The sequence below is a fragment of the Zea mays genome, chromosome 8 (genome assembly GCF_902167145.1).
Source record: "Zea mays cultivar B73 chromosome 8, Zm-B73-REFERENCE-NAM-5.0, whole genome shotgun sequence".
Classification (NCBI taxonomy): Eukaryota; Viridiplantae; Streptophyta; class Magnoliopsida; order Poales; family Poaceae; genus Zea; species Zea mays.
In genome coordinates this window covers 171,070,319-171,088,134 of record NC_050103.1, presented here as the reverse complement: position 1 = coordinate 171,088,134, position 17,816 = coordinate 171,070,319, and the positions used below count along the sequence as shown (strand labels likewise).

Sequence of the window (17,816 nt, the reverse complement as noted above, 5' to 3'; positions counted from 1 at the left end):
AAACATTTACAAGTTTTAGCATAAATCACGGATCTGTTACGTAACAAAAAGTGGGGCCCAAAAATTACGGCGTGAAAATAACGTGCGTCCGATCGTGCACGTGTTCTGGCTCGAGCAGACTTCGACGTAAAACGTGAGCCAAAACAACGTAAATGAGTACGATAGCGTAAATCGTTGATCTGTTTTTTAACGTCGAATGAGGCCCGAATTACGGCGTGAAAATCCTGTGTGTCTGATCGTGCGCGGGGCTCGAGCGGATTTCAGCGTAAAACGTGAACCAAACCAGTGTAAATGAGTAAAAATTTAAGCATAAAACGTCAATCTACGAAACGACGAATGAGGAACGAATTATGCCTTAAAAATTGCGCGCATCCGAGTGTGCACGGGATCTATCTCAAACGGATTTCAACATAAAACATGAACCACAACAGCGTAAATGAGTACAAGTTTTAGCGTAAATCGTCGATCTCCATTTCTTACTTTCATAAAAACTCTACATCTTTGTCATTGATTTTCTATGCGTTAAAAAAATAAACATTTCTATGATTTACAGAAAAACATAATACTCGTTAAACTATGAAAGGATCATGATAGATACGTCTAATTGATGCCTGCTATATCCTAAGGTTGGACAATCTTCACTAAAATCATTAGTTGCATGAAATGACCTCAAATACCGGCCTTCATAGATGCAAGAAAGAACATAAAAAGTTCATGAATCAAAAAACAATGCATAGACATTAGAAGGTGTTTATCTAAGATGAGAAGGTAATCATTAAGTAGAATTTAGTGTGTTCTCTTCGAAAAGAATTTGGCATATAATATTTATACTCACAAAGAAAATGTGTTTTCCTCATAAGAAGCACCAAACCTGCAAAATAGGAAGTGAAGCAACGGTTTCTTTGCTTGTCCATTCTTCATAAAATGTGATTCATCAGCTACGACAATTTGGAGGAAAATCATTAAGCCACATCACAATCATTATGATGGGTTTTCCCTAATGGTAGCAAATACAGTCAAACTAAGCCAAAAATTGTCTGAAACCAATTTGAATTGTTTTAGTTTTTCAGGAAACAGAAGGCGAGGTAGTTACATAAAGGCAAACAATTTTAGGAAATAGCATGACATCTGAGTTCACATATTTAAAAATGCTATTAGTAGCTATAAATATGTAAAGATAAACAATTTCAGGAAATAGCATGACATCATGTTCACACATTTAAAAATGGTTTTAGAAGCTATAAATATGCAACATATTTTCCCTCACTCTAATGACTATGTCATTGTTTTCTAAGAAAATATGTAAACCTGAAGGATATACTCATGTTTATCCAAATCACCCATAAAACATGAGGTAAATGAAAAGGTCCAGTGAATAGTGATGGAAACAAAATAAAATTGCATGTCACGAACTACTTTTGGATAATGAATTACACATGGTGAGTACATCATTAGAGATGGACCAATTTGAGTTCGTTGTTGGTGTCACAATACTTACAGGATGGAGATTCTGCCTATTATAAACGAGCCTACCGCTGCATCGCCAGCATATGGTTTTGATAAAAAGAACAATGAAACAATTCTGGTTAAGACTAAAGAGAATTCAGTGTATGGTGAAGCTTAGAGCAAGGTAGGATAAAACACAAGGAAGAGGAGAGGAAAATACATAGTTGATTTGTATGAGAAGCACATGATATTTAAGATAACAGAGAAGAAATATATAGCCGACTTCCCCATAACAATTTAATATTTTGGGAAAATGGCAGGTCATAAATGTGGAATAAATATTCCCTAGATTAACCGATGCTCTACCAATCTGAAGTACCACTATCTACGCAGTGAGGACCGAGAAGCATTTGTTGCTGCCAAATTTGAAGGATGAAAAAGCAGCACATAACGAGTGGAATTATAAAGGCATATATCACACAAAGTGGAGGATAAAGGACTAATCCATCAATGCATCAGAACATGCAGTTAGCATCTCCATTACTTTCCGTGCACATGCCTAAAACAGTTGAGTTGTCCTAACAAATTGTAGTGAAATGGTCTATCAAGTATCAAGCAATAGCAAAAATGTACAAGAGAATGAGCAGATACCGCCTACATTCCAGAATGATAAAAACATTCTGAATAGGGAAAAGTCATACATCCCAGAACAAAAGGAAGATAGAAAAGATGTTCCCCAGTGACATCGCTTAGTAGCAAATTTCATGCTGGAAATGAGAGAAAAATATAAGTAAACCAATTCCTTTATTGCAAGCGAACGAAGATAGATCATCTGCCAACGCCACATGCAGATCAACCTCTTCTTAGCTGCCTCTTCAATTTCTAGATATGCACAGTTTTCACAGGGTTAGCAAATCACATCAAGGCTGACCCAATTACAATATACCGAGAAACAGTACATAGGCTTGGTGGCGGGGCGTCTGGATCCGAGGCGGGAAAGCTGTCAAAGCGCGGCGTGAGGCTAGAGGTGGTGGAGGGGGCGGATATGAGCATTTGAGGAAGACATCGAAATGGAGGCCCTGGATCCATGTCGGGGAAGATGCCAAAACGATGGTGGGCGAGCGCCTCTCGTCGGAGCCACCATGGTGTGAGGGTAAGTGGTGGGCCCCTTTGGTTGCCGCTCGTGGGAGGAGGGAGGAGACGTCAGGATGCATGGAAATCACTAAGAACCTACAAATCTATGAAATTATGCTGGAACCATACATGAAGTCGAATAGGTCTTGGGGAAGAGGAAGCATCTCTTCTAATGGCTGCATGCCGGTGCAGGTACGACGAAGTTTGCTTGATACCTCGTTGGAGAAGCTCGAAGGGGAGATGTGGGCCATCGCGGCCTCACTCAACGACGACCTTTGTTGTCTTCTTCCGTCACGACGACACCACTGGGCGAGGAAAGCAAATGAACCAGATCCATATATCCTCTTGCGTGTAGACGACGAGATGAAGACCACTCCGATCGCTGGGAGATATGCGCCATCGACTTTCGCCTTGCCTTCATGAGCCTTTTCCAAAAAGAGCCACGAATGGGAGGCGAGCAGACGTGTATAGGGTCCCCTTCATCAAGGGGAGAGAGACGACGCCGACCGGACAGAGGGCGAGGCTACGAAGGAGAGGGAACCATTGTGTGAGCGAAGAAATTGGCACTGTAGCATCTATAGTCGGGGGGAGGGAGTCATAGGGTAGGTTATAGTAGATGTGGGCCCCACGGATATGCTACCTGGTTGGGACAGATAGCGGACTGAACCAAATCTTTGGACTAGGGCTTGTTTTACTTATTGAAAGCTTAGGGCTTCTAATACATAAACTATATATATATAATCTAGTAAAAAAGGTAAAACAAATTTTAATTTTGGGACGGGGAGAGTATATAACTGATGCTTGAAGTATAATGATTAAATAATATATTACCGATGCTCGAACCAAGTATATTTTATAAAATCTTGATCGCGTTATAAATTAGGGAGTAAACAGGGTAAAAACCAGGCATAAATAAGTTATAAGCAATATATTTATACTTTAATAAACACGCGTTGTTCCAAGTGGATCGGGTAATAATAAAAAATGTATGCATGGGATGCAAAATGATTAGTGCTCTCCCGTAGACCCGTATACCAGATTATAGATCTCAAACTAATAATAATATAATCGACCAACCTAATCTACGACAAAGTATACTCCCTAATCTACGAGAAACCGCGATACTTCTCCATTGTGGCCGTCTACTTGTTCTCCTGCTGGTCGCCAATGGGCAAAATGGTGGCGCTTGTCTGTCCGCCTACTTGTGCTGCTGGTCACCGGTGGACGAAGACCCTTGTTCCTCTTACGGAGCTTGTGCGAGAGGCATGGCCAGCGTAAGTCTAAGGTCGATCTCGCTGATGGTGTGAGCCACGGGTGGTGTAGGCGTCGATGGCATGGCCAGTGTAAGTCTAAGGTCGATCTCGCTGACGCTATCGGCCTCGCTGACGATGTCAGCCATGGGCGGTGCAAGCGGCGACGGCGTGGCCAGCGTAAGTCTAATGTCGACCTCGTTGAAACTAGCTACGGGTGGTGCAGGGGGCGATAGCATGGCTAACATAAGTCTAAGGTCAATCTCACCGACGGTGTTAGCCACGGGCGTTGTAGGCAGCGATGACATAGCCAGCGTAAGTCTAAGGTCGACCTCGCCGTTCACGCTGACGGGTGTAGGTGGCGGACACCTCTTTTTGATGTTGAGCCTGATCGGCGGGCTAGCGTAGTGCTTCCTATTGAGGCCTCCATGCAACGATGAGCTGTCGGTGCAATCCTGCGGTGACTCAGCGGCTGGTGTCGGCGAGCAGATGACGACGATCCCAGATGTGGAGCTGCCCTGATCGCTGATGGTGCGACCAGACCCGGACGAAGGCGTGGGCGACGGCAGCGGGGTGTCGACCCGGCCCACCGTGTCGCTGGCGTTCCCTGCGTCGCGCTGGTCGTCGAGGCGTGAGGAATCCATACGATTTTTTCTGGCTAGTTGTGTCTGCTGGGCGCGGCTTAAATAGGGGAGACGAGAGGAGGTTGCGTGAGGAATCCATACGATTTTTGAACGAATTTTTTATTCGTACGTTGTCAAGTTCTTTTTAGATAACTCCATTACAACAACAGATCTGATCTCTTTCTTAAGGATTAGTTAGATCTGATCGTTTGAACAGTAGATTTAATCTAAAACATATCTGTTGTAGAGTGGAACAGCAGATCGTTTAAGCATTAGTTAGATCTAATCGTTTCCTCGTGTGTATGTACACATGCTGTCGTCTGTATACTTTTTTCCCTCGTGATGACATATACATCCGGTGCAGGAACGCGACGCATCTGAATCCGATCACATATATTGGTGGTACGGCAGGTATCTGTAATTTTACACTTCGGAGGTATAGAGTTAAAATTCCGAATATTCTTAAATTTAAAAATGAAAAAAGAAAAAACCTCAAGGTTTTGATCCCCTATCTCTCCAGCGGCAGTATAAATGGTAGTGGTAGTGTAAAGTATTGTTTTATACTGTGTTTGTACTGTAGATTACACTATTTACAAGGTAGTGTTTGAAATAAAGAGTGGAATAGGGTTAAAGATAATTTAAGGTTGTGTTTGGATCCACCACGGTTTTCAAAAAACTGGTTTCTAGATCTGCAATCACAGGCCACGCTGCATGGTCCATGCAGCATGCATTTGCCTTCCTTTCCTGACTTGTGCCGGGTGCTGGACTGCTGGAAATGACGCGGGCAGCGCCGGCCCTGAGGGCGGGCGAACGGGGCGGCCGCACCGGGCCCCGCATCTCCGAGGGCCCCACCCATTCGACGCATATATATATATATATATATATATATATATATATATATATATATATATATATATATATATATATATATATATATATATATATATATATATATATATATATAACGGTGTGAAATAGATCTGATTCATTTTTAATTAATTGGTTCTACTCGTACGGAGAGGTAAGAGCTTGTGATTGTATGTCCAGTATGTCTATCAAGGGTGCGAGAGGCGAGACGCCTCAGACAACAACGCGAGATAACATGGTGTGAATGATCATGAGCCTAAATTTAATTCATCTCCTACTAAAAAATGGTAATATTGAAGAACACCCAAATTTTATTGAGTGTTTATATTGATATAAATGTTTTTAAATGTTTCTTAAATACTTATATTAATATTTTTATATATTAAAACATAATTGTATGGGTCTCTATTTAAATTTTGCCCCGGGCCTCTAAGATCTCAGGGCCGCCACTGGACGCGGGGCAGCAACAAGACCGACGTCTTGGCGACACTGGGGCGGAGCTAGGGCCGGTCCTGAGATCTCGGATGCTCTAGATGAAAATATATACAAAAACATTATATATTGTGAGGTTACCCATCACAGTTGCTATATTAGTGACTTTTGGTTATTCGCTTTGGATTAAAATCAGTTGTTTAGACTGCTACAACTGTAATATATAGAGACAAAACACTCGGTAGAAGTTGGTATGAATTAAAAAAAACGAACAAGCTGTTTAAAGAGCGCCTCGCTAGGTGACTCCAATGCTGCAGCTTCAGTACTTGATGTCGCTATCTACTAGTGGAAGCATTCCACGACAGAGGATAACGTATGAACACGAGAGGCTGCTGTATTCAGGCTCAATGTTATTTTCACTGACGGTTTGTTTAAAAAAATCGCGAGTGAAAAGTCTGATTTTCACTGGCGGCACTCAAAAACACAAGTGCAAATAGTTTTAATACTACCATTCTTGGGGTTGTCTGTACTAGTGATATATAAACACGATGAAAAGGCTTGTCTGTTGTACGAGGAACTTGTGAAGACCCATGGAAGCGTTGAAGCTTCGGCTGGGCGAGCTAGTGATGACTTCAGCACACACGAACCTGGAGAAGGCTGAATAATACGAGAAGAAGCTGAAGCCTTTGCCAGGCCTCAAAGGCAGAGGAGTTAATGTTGATAGCTTGGAGAAGACATCTGATGCAAGGCTTGTGGAAGGGCCCCAAGACATGAAGGTAGATGTTCCCGAGGAACTGATGAAGAAGCAAAAGGCAAAGAAGAGGAAGCGAAAGCCTAGATACCTGAAAGGCTTTGATCCTGCAAACCCAGGGCCGCCACCAGATCCAGAGAGATGATGACTGCCAAGGAGAGAGCGGGTCCAAGGAGGAAGGATAATAGGGCTCAGGTCAGAGGTGCTCAAGGAGCCGTGTCTAGGTCTAGGGAGACAGCGACTACCAATGCCGGTGCTTCCTCAAGAAGAAGACAACCCACGAGTTCATCCAAGACACTAGCGGCAAATACTGATCAGCCAAAACTAGCAACAAATCCAGGAAGAAGAAATCCAGGTCTAAATGAGAATTTGAACACAGTACAAAAGAATATGGTCGTTTGTCTTCTTGATGACTTGGCTGGATTGCATTCAATTGCAGATTTTGCTTTGCTTTCACACTAATGTTTGAAGGGACTGAGAGACTTAACAATTTTGCTGAGATGTGTTTAGATGGTTTGCCCCAGCAGAATTTTATTTGTATAAGTTGATAATCCTTTAGTTGATTTCATTTAGGAATATGGTAATTGTTATTGTTTCATCAATTGGTGTCTGCCATGGCGTTGGAAGAAGTTAATTTGTCTGCGCCGATGGGCGCACGGGAGGAGCCGCCACGTCAAAGTCATACAAACATGGCACACGATTCGTTATATTTTGCTTACTCAATACTCATTAACTGTTACATACAAAAGAACACGGTAGCGGTCGAAGCATTTACAGATCTATCTAAAAACATATAATCCAGATAGAATCTTATGTGAAAACTCACACAAGTAGACGCAGCATGCATGACCATAACGATTAAATAATATATAACTGTCAATGCTTGAACCAAATCAGTTTTATAAAATCTTAGTTTTACAAATGCATCTATATACGGGACCACACATATCTCAAACTACATAAAAATATTGTAATAGACCAAACGGCCTAATCTACGAGAAAGTATATCGTAATAACAAAACCTTAATATTGCTATCGTAATAACCAAAACTAAATCTTGCTAAAACTATCCATTATTGTCCTAAATCTTACTATCGTAATAAAAAATCCTAAATCTTGCTTAAACCCTTCATTGTCCTAAATCTTGCTATCGTACGTAGTAACAAAACCTAAATCTTGCTATCGTAATAACAAAACCTAATAAATAAATCTTGCTTAAACTCTCCATTGTGGATCCTTATCCATTATGGCCCCCTGCAGCTGGTCGCCGGTGGACGAAGTGGTGGGGTGGCGCGCTTTATCCGTCTCCATTTTGGCCGGCTACTTGTGCTGCTGCTCGCCGGTGGACGAAGACCCTTGTTCTTCTTGTTCTTCTGATGACGCTTGTCCGAGAGGCATGGCAAGCGTAAGTCTAAGGTCGAGCTTGCTGGCACCATCGACGTCGCTGAAGTTGTTAGCCACGGGAGGTGCAGGTGGCGACGGCTCTTCAGTTTTAGTAGGGAAGAGCGCAAGTGTTACAGGCAGCGGCTGACACGGCCTCTTGTTGTTCTTGCGCATGATCGGCGGGCCATCGTAGTGCTTCCTCTTGTGGCCACCAAGCGCAGTCCCGGTGGTGAACTCCATGCGGCACTCCTGGCACACGTACGTCGCCTGTGCGTTGCTGCCGCGGCGGAGCGCAGCGAGAGAGTCGCCCCCGCCGTTTTGCATCATCCCTGTGGACGCCGCCGCAGCTCTCTGCTTGTTCCTGTGCCCGGCTACATGGCCACCTAGCGCCTGTTGCGTCGAGTAGGTCATGCCGCATAGTTTGCAGATGTACTCCCGCGCGGGTGCCGGCGAGTCGACGACGACGACCGCCCCAGACGAGGCGCCGCGGTGGTCGCTGATCGTGTCGTCAGACTCGGACGAAGGCGTGGGCGACGGAAGCGGCGCGCCGACCTGGCCCATGGCGACCAATACCATCTTCCTGCCGGTGAACGTGCTGCGGATGTGCGTACTCGCCCCCTGCGCCTCGCTCGCAGAACGTCGAGGCGGTGTGCTCTGCTGGGGCTTGCGGTTGTGGGCGTAGGTTTAAATAGGTGAGGGATGAGAGTTGTTGCGTGCGCGAAATTACGCGGGAACTGGACTCCGATCCCCGCAGCGGCAGCAACAGACTCGAGTCCGTTCGCTGGACTACCAGGCGAGATAATATCTGGTTACTTCTTTCAATAGACGCACGCAGCAACAGACTCCATATTACTGCCTACCTTTCTAGACGGATCAGCTTGAACGTGATATGGATCCGATCTGGCTACGCCTACGATACAGACGCTGCTAATAAATTTTATTTTCTCCTAATAAATTTTATGGCAAAAATAACATTTTACTTCGATGCAACAAAATCAATCGATTTTCTGAGATATCTATATGGCTCGTAGTCCCCTTATCTGGCAGTTAAAACTATTTTTCCGTAGTTTCTTCGTCTTGTCAATGCTAGGCTATCATAACATATTTCAAATCGGACTTTGATCGATTTCTTCAAACTCTTTCATGTCTTGAAACTAGTCGGCGACACGGAGGGTCAACAAACTGAGAAACCGATCCTGCTTACAGGACCAGGAAAAGGTACGTGGATCTTCGCTCGGCTATAAGTGTTGTTTTCTCATTATTTCCGCACAACTATGTTAGCTCAATATATATGTGCAACATATTCATGTTGGACATGCTCTAGACCTATCCACTTGAGTCCTTGTTCGGTTATTCCTAGTGTGTATTGAATACTAGCCTACCGAACAAGACCGTAAATGTATCGTTGTCTGTATTTCGTACGTGCAGTATTACACAAAGCAGCAGAAGACAGCCATGCTGAACGGGGGCTTAATTCCTCTTTTATTCGCAATCTATTCTTCTCTAGAGAACTATAAAGAAGGGTTATAGCGGTCCAAGTATTTACAAATCTAAGAATATATACTCTTTTTATTAATAAAACCGGAGAGGCTTTCAAGCTATCTCTGGGTTTCATGAGTTTGACGGCCACGACACATGCCGACACGTGTCCGCGTGAGCGTCCGAGCTCGGACCCGACTTTTTCATTCAATCGAGCGAAGCTGCGAAGGATGGTAACATGCACATTTTACCCGTGTGCCCACGGATAAAACTCTATAGAATGCGCGTTTGGGTGTGAGTTTGTATATTGCTATTGACCCATTAGTATCAGGAAGCCCCGGATAGGTAGACACGCGCGCGTTTGCAGGTAGGGCCGGCACGCGCCCGATACGTGTGTTTTTGGCTCGGGCGTATCAAAGCGTAAAATGTGAACCAAAATAGCGTAAACATTTACAAGTTTTAGCATAAATCACGGATCTGTTACGTACAAAAAGTGGGGCCCGAAAATTACGGCGTGAAAATAACGTGCGTCCGATCGTGCACGTGTTCTAGCTCGAGCAGACTTCGATGTAAAACGTGAGCCAAAACAACGTAAATGAGTACAATAGCGTAAATCGTTGATCTGTTTTTTAACGTCGAATGAGGCCCGAATTACGGCATGAAAATCCTGTGTGTCTGATCGTGCGCGGGGCTCGAGCGGATTTCAGCGTAAAACGTGAACCAAACCAGTGTAAATGAGTAAAAATTTAAGCATAAAACGTCAATCTACGAAACGACGAATGAGGAACGAATTATGCCTTAAAAATTGTGCGCATCCGAGTGTGCACGGGATCTATCTCAAACGGATTTCAACATAAAACATGAACCACAACAGCGTAAATGAGTACAAGTTTTAGCGTAAATCGTCGATCTCCATTTTTTTACTTTCATAAAAACTCTACATCTTTGTCATTGATTTTCTATGCGTTAAAAAAATAAACATTTCTATGATTTACAGAAAAACATAATACTCGTTAAACTATGAAAGGGTCATGATAGATACGTCTAATTGATGCCTGCTATATCCTAAGGTTGGACAATCTTCACCAAAATCATTAGTTGCATGAAATGACCTCAAATACCGGCCTTCATAGCTGCAAGAAAGAACATAAAAAGTTCATGAATCAAAAAACAATGCATAGACATTAGAAGGTGTTTATCTAAGATGAGAAGGTAATCATTAAGTAGAATTTAGTGTGTTCTCTTCGAAAAGAATTTGGCATATAATATTTATACTCACAAAGAAAATGTGTTTTCCTCATAAGAAGCACCAAACCTGCAAAATAGGAAGTGAAGCAACCGTTTCTTTGCTTGTCCACTCTTCATAAAATGTGATTCATCAGCTACGACAATTTGGAGGAAAATCATTAAGCCACATCACAATCATTATGATGGTTTTTCCCTAATGGAAGCAAATACAGTCAAACTAAGCCAAAAATTGTCTGAAACCAATTTGAATTGTTTTAGTTTTTCAGGAAACAGAAGGCGAGGTAGTTACATAAAGGCAAACAATTTTAGGAAATAGCATGACATCCGAGTTCACATATTTAAAAATGCTATTAGTAGCTATAAATATGTAAAGATAAACAATTTCAGGAAATAGCATGACATCATGTTCACACATTTAAAAATGGTTTTAGAAGCTATAAATATGCAACATATTTTCCCTCACTCTAATGACTATGTCATTGTTTTCTAAGAAAATATGTAAACCTGAAGGATATACTCATGTTTATCCAAATCACCCATAAAACATGAGGTAAATGAAAAGGTCCAGTGAATAGTGATGGAAACAAAATAAAATTACATGTCACGAACTACTTTTGGATAATGAATTACACATGGTGAGTACATCATTAGAGATGGACCAATTTGAGTTCGTTGTTGGTGTCACAATACTTACAGGATGGAGGTTCTGCCTATTATAAACGAGCCTACCGCTGCATCGCCAGCATATGGTTTTGATAAAAAGAACAATGAAACAATTCTGGTTAAGACTCAAGAGAATTCAGTGTATGGTGAAGCTTAGAGCAAGGTAGGATAAAACACAAGGAAGAGGAGAGGAAAATACATAGTTGATTTGTATGAGAAGCACATGATATTTAAGATAACAGAGAAGAAATATATAGCCGACTTCCCCATAACAATTTAATCTTTTGGGAAAATGGCAGGTCATAAATGTGGAATAAATATTCCCTAGATTAACCGATGCTCTACCAATCTGAAGTACCACTATCTACGCAGTGAGGACCGAGAAGCATTTGTTGCTGCCAAATTTGAAGGATGAAAAAGCAGCACATAACGAGTGGAATTATAAAGGCATATATCACACAAAGTGGAGGATAAAGGACTAATCCATCAATGCATCAGAACATGCAGTTAGCATCTCCATTACTTTCCTTGCACATGCCTAAAACAGTTGAGTTGTCCTAACAAACTGTAGTGAAATGGTCTATCAAGTATCAAGCAATAGCAAAAATGTACAAGAGAATGAGCAGATACTGCCTACATTCTAGAATGATAAAAACATTCTGAATAGGGAAAAGTCATACATCCCAGAACAAAAGTAAGATAGAAAAGATGTTCCCCAGTGACATCGCATAGTAGCAAATTTCATGCTGGAAATGAGAGAAAAATATAAGCAAACCAATTCCTTTATTGCAAGCGAACGAAAATAGATCATCCGCCAACGCCACATGTAGATCAACCTCTGCCTCTTCAATTTCTAGATATGCACAATTTTCACAGGGTTAGCGAATCACATCAAGGCTGACCCAATTACAATATACCGAGAAACAGTACATAGGCTTGGTGGCGGGGCGTCTGGATCCGAGGCGGGAAAGCTGTCAAAGCGCGGCGTGAGGCTAGAGGTGGTGGAGGGGGCGGATCTGAGCATTTGAGGAAGACATCGAAATGGAGGCGCTGGATCCATGTCGGGGAAGATGCCAAAACGGTGGTGGGCGAGCGCCTCCCGTCGGAGCCACCATGGTGTGAGGGTAAGTGGTGGGCCCCTTTGGTTGCCGCTCGTGGGAGGAGGGAGGGGAGGGAGGAGACGTCAGGATGCATGGAAATCACTAAGAACCTACAAATCTATGAAATTATGCTGGAACCATACATGAAGTCGAATAGGTCTTGGGGAAGAGGAAGCATCTCTTCTAATGGCTGCATGCCGGTGCAGGTACGACAGAGTTTGCTTGATACGTCGTTGGAGAAGCTCGAAGGGGAGATGTGGGCCATCGCGGCCTCACTCGACGATGACCTTTGTTGTCTTCTTCCGTCACGACGACACCGCTGGGCGAGGATAGCAAATGAACCAGATCCATATATCCTCTTGCGTGTAGACGACGAGATGAAGACCACTCCAATCGCTGGGAGATATGCGCCATCGACTTTCGCCTCGCCTTCATGAGCCTTTTCCAAAAAGAGCCACGAATGGGAGGCGAGCAGACGTGTATAGGGTCCCCTTCATCAAGGGGAGAGAGACGACGTCGACCGGACAGAGGGCGAGGCTACGAAGGAGAGGGAACCATTGTGTGAGCGAAGAAATTGAACTGTAGCATCTATAGTCGGGGGGAGGGAGTCATAGGGTAGGTTATAGTAGATGTGGGCCCCACGGATATGCTACCTGGTTGGGACAGATAGCGGACCGAACCAAACCTTTGGACTAGGGCTTGTTTTACTTATTGAAAGCTTAGGGCTTCTAATACATAAACTATATATATATATAATCTAGTAAAAAAGGTAAAACAAATTTTAATTTTGGGACGGGGAGAGTATATAACTGATGCTTGAAGTATAATGATTAAATAATATATTACCGATGCTCGAACCAAGTATATTTTATAAAATCTTGACCGCGTTATAAATTAGGGAGTAAACAGGGTAAAAACCAGGCATAAATAAGTTATAAGCAATATATTTATACTTTAATAAACACGCGTTGTTCCAAGTGGATCGGGTAATAATAAAAAATGTATGCATGGGATGCAAAATGATTAGTGCTCTCCCGTAGACCCGTATACCATATTATAGATCTCAAACTAATAATAATATAATCTACCAACCTAATCTACGACAAAGTATACTCCCTAATCTACGAGAAACCACGATACTTCTCCATTGTGGCCGTCTACTTGTTCTCGTGCTGGTCGCCAATGGGCAAAATGGTGGTGCTTGTCTGTCCGCCTACTTGTGCTGCTGGTCGCCGGTGGACGAAGACCCTTGTTCCTCTTACGGAGCTTGTGCGAGAGGCATGGCCAGCGTAAGTCTAAGGTCGATCTCGCTGATGGTGTGAGCCACGGGTGGTGTAGGCGTCGATGGCATGGCCAGTGTAAGTCTAAGGTCGATCTCGCTGACGCTATCGGCCTCGCTGACGATGTCAGCCATGGGCGGTGCAAGCGGCGATGGCGTGGACAGCGTAAGTCTAATGTCGACCTCGTTGACACTAGCTACGGGTGGTGCAGGCGGCGACGACATGGCTAACATAAGTCTAAGGTCAATCTCACCGACGGTGTTAGCCACGGGCGTTGTAGGCAGCGATGACATAGCCAGCGTAAGTCTAAGGTCGACCTCGCCGTTCACGCTGACGGGTGTAGGTGGCGGACACCTCTTTTTGATGTTGAGCCTGATCGGCGGGCTAGCGTAGTGCTTCCTATTGGGGCCTCCATGCAACGATGAGCTGTCGGTGCAATCCTGCGGTGACTCAGCGGCTGGTGTCGGCGAGCAGATGACGACGATCCCAGATGTGGAGCTGCCCTGATCGCTGATGGTGCGACCAGACCCGGACGAAGGCGTGGGCGACGACAGCGGGGTGTCGACCCGGCCCACCGTGTCGCTGGCGTTCCCTGCGTCGCGCTGGTCGTCGAGGCGTGAGGAATCCATACGATTTTTTCTAGCTAGCTGTGTCTGCTGGGCGCGGCTTAAATAGGGGAGACGAGAGGAGGTTGCGTGAGGAATCCATACGATTTTTGAACGAATTTTTTATTCGTACGTTGTCAAGTTCTTTTTAGATAACTCCATTACAACAACAGATCTGATCTCTTTCTTAAGGATTAGTTAGATCTGATCGTTTGAACAACAGATTTAATCTAAAACATATCTGTTGTAGAGTGGAACAGCAGATCGTTTAAGCATTAGTTAGATCTAATCGTTTCCTCGTGTGTATGTACACATGCTGCCGTCTGTATACTTTTTTCCCTCGTGATGACATATACATCCGGTGCAGGAACGCGGCGCATCCGAATCCGATCACATATATTGGTGGTACGGCAGGTATCTGTAATTTTACACTTCGGAGGTATAGAGTTAAAATTCCGAATATTCTTAAATCTAAAAATGAAAAAAAGAAAAAACCTCAAGGTTTTGATCCCCTATCTCTCCAGCGACAGTATAAATGGTAGTGGTAGTGTAAAGTATTGTTTTATACTGTGTTTGTACTGTAGATTACACTATTTACAAGGTATTGTTTGAAATAGAGAGTGGAATAGGGTTAAAGATAATCTAAGGTTGTGTTTGGATCCACCACGGTTTTTAAAAAACTGGTTTCTAGATCTGCAATCACAGGCCACGCTGCATGGTCCATGCAGCATGCATTTGCCTTCCTTTCCTGACTTGTGCCGGGTGCTGGACTGCTGGAAATGACGCGGGACAGCAACAAGACCGACGTCTTGGCGACACTGGGGCGGAGCTAGGGCCGGTCCTGAGATCTCGGATGCTCTAGATGAAAATATATACGAAAACATTATATATTGTGAGGTTACCCATCACAGTTGCTATATTAGTGACTTTTGGTTATTCGCTTTGGATTAAAATCAGTTGTTTAGACTGCTACAACTGTAATATATAGAGACAAATCACTCGGTAGAAGTTGGTATGAATTAAAATAAAACGAACAAGCTGTTTAAAGAGCGCCTCGCTAGGTGACTCCAATGCTGCAGCTTCAGTACTTGATTTCGCTATGTACTAGTGGAAGCATTCCACGACAGAGGATAACATATTAACACGAGAGGCTGCTGTATTCAGGCCTAATGTTATTTTTACTGACGGTTTGTTTAAGAAAATCGCGAGTGAAAAGTCTGATTTTTATTGGCGGCACTGAAAAACACCAGTGCAAATAGTTCTAATACTACCATTCTTGGGGTTGCCTGTACTAGTGATATATAAACACGATGAAAAGGCTTGTCTGTTGTACGAGAAACTTGTGAAGACCCATGGAAGCGTTGAAGCTTCGGCTGGGCGAGCTAGTGATGACTTCAGCACACACGAACCTGGAGAAGGCTGAATAATACGAGAAGAAGCTGAAGCCTTTGCCAGGCCTCAAAGGCAGAGGAGTTAATGTTGATAGCTTGGAGAAGACATCTGATGCAAGGCTTGTGGAAGGGCCCCAAGACATGAAGGTAGATGTTCCTGAGGAGTGATGAAGAAGCAAAAGGCAAAGAAGAGGAAGCGAAAGCCTAGATACCTGAAAGGCTTTGATCCTGCAAACCCAGGGCCGCCACCAGATCCAGAGAGATGATGACTGCCATGGAGAGAGCGGGTCCAAGGAGGAAGGATAATAGGGCTCAGGTCAGAGGTGCTCAAGGAGCCGTGTCTAGGTGTAGGGAGACAGCGACTACCAATGCCGGTGCTTCCTCAAGAAGAAGACAACCCACGAGTTCATCCAAGACACTAGCGGCAAATACTGATCAGCCAAAACTAGCAACAAATCCAGGAAGAAGAAATCCAGGTCTAAATGAGAATTTGAACACAGTACAAAAGAATATGGTCGTTTGTCTTCTTGATGACTTGGCTGGATTGCATTCAATTGCAGATTTTGCTTTGCTTTCACACTAATGTTTGAAGGGACTGAGAGACTTAACAATTTTGCTGAGATGTGTTTAGATGGTTTGCCCCAGCAGAATTTTATTTGTATAAGTTGATAATCCTTTAGTTGATTTCATTTAGGAATATGGTAACTGTTATTGTTTCATCAATTGGTGTCTGCCATGGCGTTGGAAGAAGTTAATTTGTCTGCGCCGATGGGCGCACGGGAGGAGCCGCCACGTCAAAGTCATACAAACATGGCACACGATTCGTTATATTTTGCTTACTCAATACTCATTAACTGTTACATACAAAAGAACACGGTAGCGGTCGAAGCATTTACAGATCTATCTAAAAACATATAATCCAGATAGGATCTTATGTGAAAACTCACACAAGTAGACGCAGCATGCATGACCATAACGATTAAATAATATATAACTGTCAATGCTTGAACCAAATCAGTTTTATAAAATCTTAGTTTTACAAATGCATCTATATACGGGACCACACATATCTCAAACTACATAAAAATATTGTAATAGACCAAACGGCCTAATCTACGAGAAAGTATCTCGTAATAACAAAACCTTAATATTGCTATCGTAATAACCAAAACTAAATCTTGCTAAAACTATCCATTATTGTCCTAAATCTTACTATCGTAATAAAAAAACCTAAATCTTGCTTAAACCCTTCATTGTCCTAAATCTTGCTATCGTACGTAGTAACAAAACCTAAATCTTGCTATCGTAATCCATTGTGGCCGGCTACTTGTGCTGCTGCTCGCCGGTGGACGAAGACCCTTGTTCTTCTTGTTCTTCTGATGACGCTTGTCCGAGAGGCATGGCAAGCGTAAGTCTAAGGTCGAGCTTGCTGGCACCATCGACGTCGCTGAAGTTGTTAGCCACGGCCCACGGGAGGTGCAGGTGGCGACGGCTCTTCAGTTTTAGTAGGGAAGAGCGCAAGTGTTACAGGCAGCGGCTGACACGGCCTCTTGTTGTTCTTGCGCATGATCGGCGGGCCATCGTAGTGCTTCCTCTTGTGGCCACCAAGGGCAGTCCCGGTGGTGAACTCCATGCGGCACTCCTGGCACACGTACGTCGCCTGTGCGTTGCTGCCGCGGCGGAGCGCAGCGAGGGAGTCGCCGCCGCCGTTTTGCATCATCCCTGTGGACGCCGCCGCAGCTCTATGCTTGTTCCTGTGCCCGGCTACATGGCCACCTAGCGCCTGTTGCGTCGAGTAGGTCATGCCGCATAGTTTGCAGATGTACTCCCGCGCGGGTGCCGGCGAGTCGACGACGACGACCGCCCCAGACGAGGCGCCGCGGTGGTCGCTGATCGTGTCGTCAGACTCGGACGAAGGCGTGGGCGACGGAAGTGGCACGCCGACCTGGCCCATGGCGACCGTCTTCCTGCCGGTGAACGTGCTGCGGATGTGCGTACTCGCCCCCTGCGCCTCGCTCGCAGAACGTCGAGGCGGTGGACTCCGAATTTTGTGTGCTGGCTGGGTGGTGTGCTGGGGCCTGGGGCTTGCGGTTGTGGGCGTAGGTTTAAATAGGTGAGGGATGAGAGTTGTTGCGTGCGCGAAATTACGCGGGAACTGGACTCC

The 17,816-nt window shown here is 44.1% G+C and overlaps 1 long non-coding RNA gene across 2 annotated transcripts; it reads right to left on the bottom strand.

Annotated features, from left to right (window-relative positions):
* Positions 1 to 10,284: 10,284 nt before the first annotated feature.
* On the bottom strand, positions 10,285 to 12,945 carry LOC109941608 (uncharacterized). Of its 2 annotated transcripts, XR_002264273.1 has the most exons (5): positions 12,520 to 12,945; positions 12,207 to 12,415; positions 11,308 to 12,129; positions 10,645 to 10,747; positions 10,285 to 10,498 (listed from the first exon to the last, which is right to left on the bottom strand). It is a non-coding gene; the product is annotated as an uncharacterized lncRNA (long non-coding RNA). The 2 variants fall into 2 exon arrangements; XR_002264272.1 differs by having other exon boundaries at positions 10,645 to 12,129.
* Positions 12,946 to 17,816: the final 4,871 nt, after the last annotated feature.